The sequence below is a fragment of the Chenopodium quinoa genome, unplaced genomic scaffold (genome assembly GCF_001683475.1).
Source record: "Chenopodium quinoa cultivar QQ74 unplaced genomic scaffold, ASM168347v1, whole genome shotgun sequence".
NCBI classification, from domain to species: domain Eukaryota; kingdom Viridiplantae; phylum Streptophyta; class Magnoliopsida; order Caryophyllales; family Amaranthaceae; genus Chenopodium; species Chenopodium quinoa.
In genome coordinates, this window is record NW_018742738.1 from 4,591,774 (window position 1) to 4,598,790 (window position 7,017).

Below are 7,017 nucleotides of genomic sequence, written 5' to 3' on the forward strand. Positions count from 1 at the left end.
TACGGTTCAAGTTCCAGGCTACAAATAATGAGGTCGAATATGAAGCCCTGTTGGCCGACATCCGCATGTGCAAGGCGGCAGGGGAAACTAAGATTGACGCTTGCTCTAACTCTCAAATGGTCGTAAGCCAATACCATGGTGACTATGAAGCCACCCATCCAGCCATGATTCAAATACCTGCAGGCGGTCAAAGTTGAAGCTGGGACACTTGAAGATTTTCATTTAAGTCAAGTGCCCGAGTCTGAAAACAACTAGGCGGATGCTCTGTCAAAATTGGCATCCTCCACCTCCTGTGATACGCCTCGGTCAGTCTTCTACGAAGTTATGGAAAAAAGGAGTATATCTGATGAAGAGCCCATTAGAGTACTTGACCGAAGCTCTACCTGGATGGATAGCATCCGGGCATATCTTACATACGGCACGCTCCCTGATTCACCCCAAGAGGCGGTCGTGCTGAAAAAGCGAGCTGAAAGCTTCGAGAAGAGACAAGGAGAGCTCTTCAAAGTAGGCTTTTTGAAGCCTCTATTGAAGTGTATTACCCTAGAAAAGGGGAAAGAAGTTCTCCGAAGAGTTGCATGCGAGATACTGCGACTCTCATATAAGCGGCAGATCTTTTGCCGCAGGGTCAAGCGGCACTACTTCTGGCCAACCATTGAGTCGGATGCTATGGAGAGAGTTAAAAAATGCGACAAGTATCAAAAATTTGGCAAGCTAATCCATCGTCCGGCCACGGACGTAATGGCAATTCACAATCCGGTACCGTTTGCTAAATGGGGCATGAACATTTTGGGACCATATACAGTTGCTCCAGGCGGCAAGCGCTGCATCTTTTAGTGGCTATGGATTACTTTACCAAATGGGTAGAGGCAGAGGCGATCAAAAACATCAAGATAAAGGACTTCATCTCCTTTATCTAGAAGAATATCATCACCCGTTTCGAGGTGCCTATGTCTATGGTTTTTTTTTTACAATGGTCCTCAGTTTGAGACGCCTCAACTTAAGACTTGGTTGGGAGATCAAGGGATCTCAAATTATTTTGCATCAGTCAGCCAACCCCAAGCAAACGTCCAGGTAGGTCAAAGCCTTCAACAAGTTAATCTCAGACGGCATAAAAAAGAAAATTGAAAGAAATGGTGGTCTATGGGCGGATGAATTACCACACGTCCTATGGGCCATCAGAAAAACTGCAAAAGTCCAAAAAAAAAAAAAAAAAAAAAAAAAAAAAAAAAAACTGCAAAAGTGGCAACTGGAGAAACCTCATTCTCATGGTGTATGGCGCAGAGCCTCTCTTACCCATTGAACACTATGAGCTGACTCTTCGAATCATGTTATATAATGAAGAGGCAAACTGGGAGGCCATGCGGCTGCATTGGACTCACTCCAAGAGCGCAGGGGCAATGCCACCATGCCCATGAGATCTACTGCCTGAGAATGACTCGGGCCTACAATAAAAGAGTACACAAGCGCCCTTTGAAATTTGGGGACTTTGTGCTACGGAAAATGGAGGCAGTCGATAGGGCAAATGAGAAAGGGAAGCTAACCCCAAATTGGGAAGGTCCGTACCGAATCTATGAAGAAGTAAGGGGCAGCACCTACCGCCGGGAAACACCAGATGGCAGGCAGCTACCTAGAACTTGGAATGTAGATAACTTTAAAAAGTACTAATTCTGAAATTTTGTAACTTTTTGACTTGTTAATGAAAATCTTCCTTCATTTCCAGACTTGTCTTTTAAATATTCTGTTAGAGCGCCGCCTGCACAATGTGAAAACGGACCAAGCTCAAAACTTTATTAAGGAGCCACCTACACAATATGCAGACGGACCCTGCTTAAATTTTATTACAGCACCGCCTGCATAATTTGCAGACGGGCCAAGATCAAAGCTTCTACAGATGTTTGAGCATCGCCAGCATAATGTGCAGGGGCAATGTTCAGGCTTTACAGAGTACCGCCTGCACAATGTGCAGACGACCTTACTTGCTTAATACTTTATTTAAAAGTATCTTATAAGGGATCTTCTGCCCCAACAACGGACGCCCCAAACCTGGCTAAAAGTGTCGACTTCACATAAGCAGTCGTCCCTAACATTATTCAACTTTTACAAGTTAAGTCATAAAGACTTAGCAGCTATCTATTTTCTCAAAAGAGGCCAATGGCTAGATATACTCTATTTAAACAACCGTCTACTCCAACAAGAGTACAACTGCCTGCTCCAACATGATTAAGACAACCAGCGATGTCCATTCGGGCGAATTTGTCGAAGAGAAGCATCTCCCATTTGGGTGGCACATTTCTCTATGAACAAAAACAAGCGACCCTACTGGATGCGTTAAGACAATGCTCGCAGTAGTTTGATCTAATCTAACTTGAAATCTAAAAAGCATTGAGTTTTTTGGACTGTTCTAGTACAGGCGAAAGGTGGCTACTGTTTCATTTTAGAGGCTATTCCACCATCTGTTCTTGCTTTAAGGCGAGACAGGCAGACAATTATTTTCTCAAAAAATAAACTAAGTCAAAAAACTTAGCAGCTTAACTATATCTCATGAGGCATGTGGTCGGATGCATTCAAGTTATTAAAACCGTTTATTCTACATGGTTATCTGTCGTCTGACTTTGGGCAATCACCATAATAATTGATTGACTTGAAACCATGCATACTCTTTAAAGTATCAAAAATTTCTAAGTCAATCAATCCATTTTTTCAAAACCAACCAACATCCGGCCAGGGGCAAGGACATTCGCATAGTATACAGGTTAAAAATACTTAGCCAAAAATTCTATGCATAAAACTTTGAAAGCACAAGCACCAATATGAATAAAATCGGTCAAACAATTGGATGCTTCATAAATAAACAAACATCCGTACTGCGAAGGTTGGTTGGAAAAGCCAGAAATTGTTGAATTACCCAACCCCTCGGTCGGTAAAGATACACAAATACTCAGCACACAGGCCGGAAAAGAAAAATACTTGGTCATCCGACCGCAGAAAAGATACCTAAAAGCTTAAAAGATCAGGGGAGGTTCTCAGCATTGGCAGCCACCTTGTCCTCTGGCGACTGCTCTTCCTTTTTCTCTTCCTCCTCCTCCTAATCCCCCTTGTCCCCAGAGGACGAATCATCTAAGGAGTCGGACCCTCATTGCCGACATTGGTCGCTGCCTCCTCTGCTTCCCGCATGAATCGGGCATTAAACTCATCATTCGTCGAATCAAACATGGCTTTCCAAATCTAATAGTCGGCGGAAGGCTGCAATGCTGCCCAGGCCGAGCGCATGATGGCGTCATTATCTTCCATCATTTGTTTGACCAAGGCCGTTTTCTCCTCCTTAACCAAGGACCTATACTTGGCCCTAAGCTGAGTTTCCTGATAGTGCAGCCGACCCTTGAGTTTTTTGACCTGACCCTCTAGGCGGTCAGCCTTGTCCTGCGCTTCCTTAAGGGGCTCCATCTTCTCCTTGAGGCCCTTAACCTCATTTAGGAGCTCATTGATTCACCTCTTTGTTACATCCAAATTCTGCTAGACCTACAGATTGGCCGACGCTTGGGAATACATCATATCAAGTGTTAGAATCTCATTTTAGGCGATCTCAAACTGAACTTTGTCTAAGGAAGACGTGGCCCGAGCATTCGCTGTCTTTACCTCTTTGGTCTTGTCGTTAAGTGGCTTTTAAGACCACTCACACGCAGCATAGCCTGCATTCGACCAAAATAAAAAGAAGAAATTAGAAAACATTTGTCTAAATCATTACTCAGTCAAAAAACATGAGTCTTACCTTGCAAAGAAGCACCAATATGATGTTAAGATCGAGGGTCATGACTCCTTTAACATACGCCTTGTCATCAGGATCAAGCGTCCTAAGCATCTGCTTGGCCATCTATAGGACAGTCGGCCTCGCTGAAACCTCTGTCAAAACAAGAAAAATAAGCTAAGTTAGAATTTTGAAAATACAGTTGCGTTTGTGAGCAATTTTATCTGATTAAACAAGTGGAGTATGGCCAAATGTATTATCCTCCTCCTCCCCTGCGGCATTTCTGCCGCCTGCTGCTGAGCCAATAGCAGTATTGAGTGGATTTCCACTCTTCGATACTCGTTGATGAGTATTCGGCTTTGTTGGTGTCTAGATAAGGGTGGAGGCGACAGTCCCCTTCTTTGGCTTAGAGGCAACGTGCTTTCGGTTTTTGTCGACGTCGCCACCCGACTGCTTTCGTAACTTAGGGTCCGGCTGTTGAGAGGGAGGAGGCTTAGTTGAGCCACCCTGCAAAAATTTCGCATGTTAGTTGTGACTTCATGCAAAATTTTGACAAGTCAAAATGAAAGAAACATTACTCACCTGGGGAGTGCCGCTTGGCGACAGCTCTTCATTCGTTCGCTTGCCCAGGATGTTCGAACGGTAAAAGGCTGAAGAGTTAACAACCGGTTTCTTGTGAGAAGGAACCTTCGACATTGCTATGTCTACACAATAAATCAAAAGAGTTAGAAACTCAGACAAAAATAATAATCATTATGAGCAGCTAAGTAATGTAAATGCATGCGGCCTACTACCTCTCAGCTTCTCATAAATAAGGCCACAAGCGACCAAATATATCCCGTCCGAGAGCCACTCAAAGCGGGGAATGTAGCTATGGGGGTTACCTCCTTAACCCCAGTCTCCTCATTGGTTCGAATGGCCACCAAAAACAGGCCCTTTTATCTCTTCCCACGCCCCCCTTGGGACAGACGGCGGGGCTTTCTTCCCAGCAATGAGGGGCGGCTCCTTGTTCCAGCGATTGTACCGCCTATTTCGTTGGAAGTCTGTGGAGGAGACAATATAAAACTTAGACCTCTAGTATTTCCATTTGTTCTCCTTCCCCAGCGTCATCGTGTAGCCCTTCTGGCTGGTTAGAGTAAACCAGTCATCCCTGCTTGCGTGTGGAGTCTTGCTCAAGTAGTGCATGTGAGCGAATGCCTCAAAGCTGGGCTCCACCTCCAGCATCTCACAAGCGGCGACGTAGCCCAAGATGTTAACCCAAGAGTTGGGGGCTAGTTGCCAGATACCTAGTTGGTATCCGTCCAGAATCTTTCCACAGCCGGATGGAGAAGGAAGCGCAGTCCTGCCTGAATGGACGCCTCGTAGCATCCAAAGCACTGGTCACCATAGCTGGCCTTCTCTGGCCATGTGACCGTGTCCTCACCATCCGGCACGGACAGCAGATAACCATGTCCTATGACATGAGTTTAAAGAAATATGTCAAGTTCTGCTGTCATTACTTTTCGCCTTTCGCCAGCTCTCAGCGACGTGCAAAAAGTAAGGGGCACGCTCTTGTTGCCGCGAAGAAGACGGCTCCGCCTAACCCTCTCCTATTTCTACTTAGAGGGATTTTCGGGCATTCGCAAATTTGGACCGCGCCTCCTCTAATTCAACGAAGGCGCTATCAGAAGATGATGACTCAGAGTCATCATTAGAGTTCTCCTCAGTGTTGGGGGCCTGCCGACTGGTGTCATCAATGTCCTCCCCTATCTCAACATCCAGCACCGATTCACTTGGCCCGAGGGTTTGTTCTTCATCATCCGACTCCCTTAGAATTGAGGATCTTGGAGTACTAACATTGCTTGGTGGATCATGGCGGACCTCAGAAACAGGCGCCCTAATGGAGCCATCTTAGTAGACCGTTAAACTTTCTGAATGGTACCAGGTACCATCCGTCCTATACTTTCGACTCGTTTGCTTTGTTCTTACCATGGTGTCCTACAAGGGCACAGAAACGGTTGGATTTGGAGAAGTACTCAAAGGGGAGTCCACGAACGAGCATTCGGCACTCCTAGTTCTAGATTCAGTCGTCCTCGGTGACTGGCTGATCGCTAACCTAGGTCGTGCTGGTGCTTTTGGGAAACCATTTTTGAAAAAAAAAAGGCAAAAATAAAGCAAAGAAAGGATCAAGTGGTTACCTTAGAAGAAGTTACTAGAGGCGCTTGGTCTTTAAGTCTACTGGAACAAGCGGACGGTTGGCCAAGTGTCGGATGCTGAAGAAGTCAAAGTCTTTGAAAGTCAGAGATTCAAGATTCTCCCAAAGATTCACGTAAATGTGAATCCAAAGGATGTCAACCTTCTATTTATATAGGGGGTGAAAACCAGGGGTAAAAACCTTAGATTCCCCTCAATAGTAAAAAAAGTGAAAATTCAGCCAATCAGAGGCCGACACCTATCACAGGCGTCACGTGGCATGCCACGTCACACCTGTAAGGGGAAAATGATTTGGAGTATTTAATCCCCCAAGTGGACCAATGAGAGAATGACACGTTTCATTCTAGGAGATGTCCAAATGATCTCCCCAGATGAGCGACACGTGTCACTCAGATATGCCCCCAGGGAATGGCGGCCTTCAAAGCCTTAATCCCAAGGGGCACCGCAAAACGGCGCTACCCTAATCCCTATGACATCAAACCCTAGGGTAGGGCACGTTTTTCTAGGACCCTATAAATAGGCAGATTCCCCCAATAATTAGGAGAACTTTTACAACTTTACACCTTGAACTTTACGTCTTAATCATTAAGGCATTTATTGCTCTCTAAAACAAAGAACACCTGAGCTCGGAATCCGAGCAGATAACTTACTTTCCGCACGTTTTACTCTAATTCCATACTAACTTAATCTTCGATGCCGGACCTCTGACCATTCGGAGCTCCGTTTGTTTTGTAGGTACAGGCGTCCTTGTCGAATCCAGTCTTCGAGTTGTAACTCTCCCAAGGGACACAAAAACACCCGAAACAATTTATATTTTATTTTGCGTTTTTTTTTTATTTAAAATTTGTGATACTTTTACATAAACTAGAGTTATAGTTTTTTTTTAAAAAAAAAAAAGCATTATACTATATATATATTTTGCAGACTGTTCGGTTCATTTATGAACGCAAGAATGTAGGCCTCATCAATTGCTAGAGTTGTTGAGGTATGCGTAATAATTTTTCTTCAAAATATTATTTTCCTTTTGTATATATTATTTGATTTAAATTGTGTATAGTACAAGTACTAAGATTTAGCAT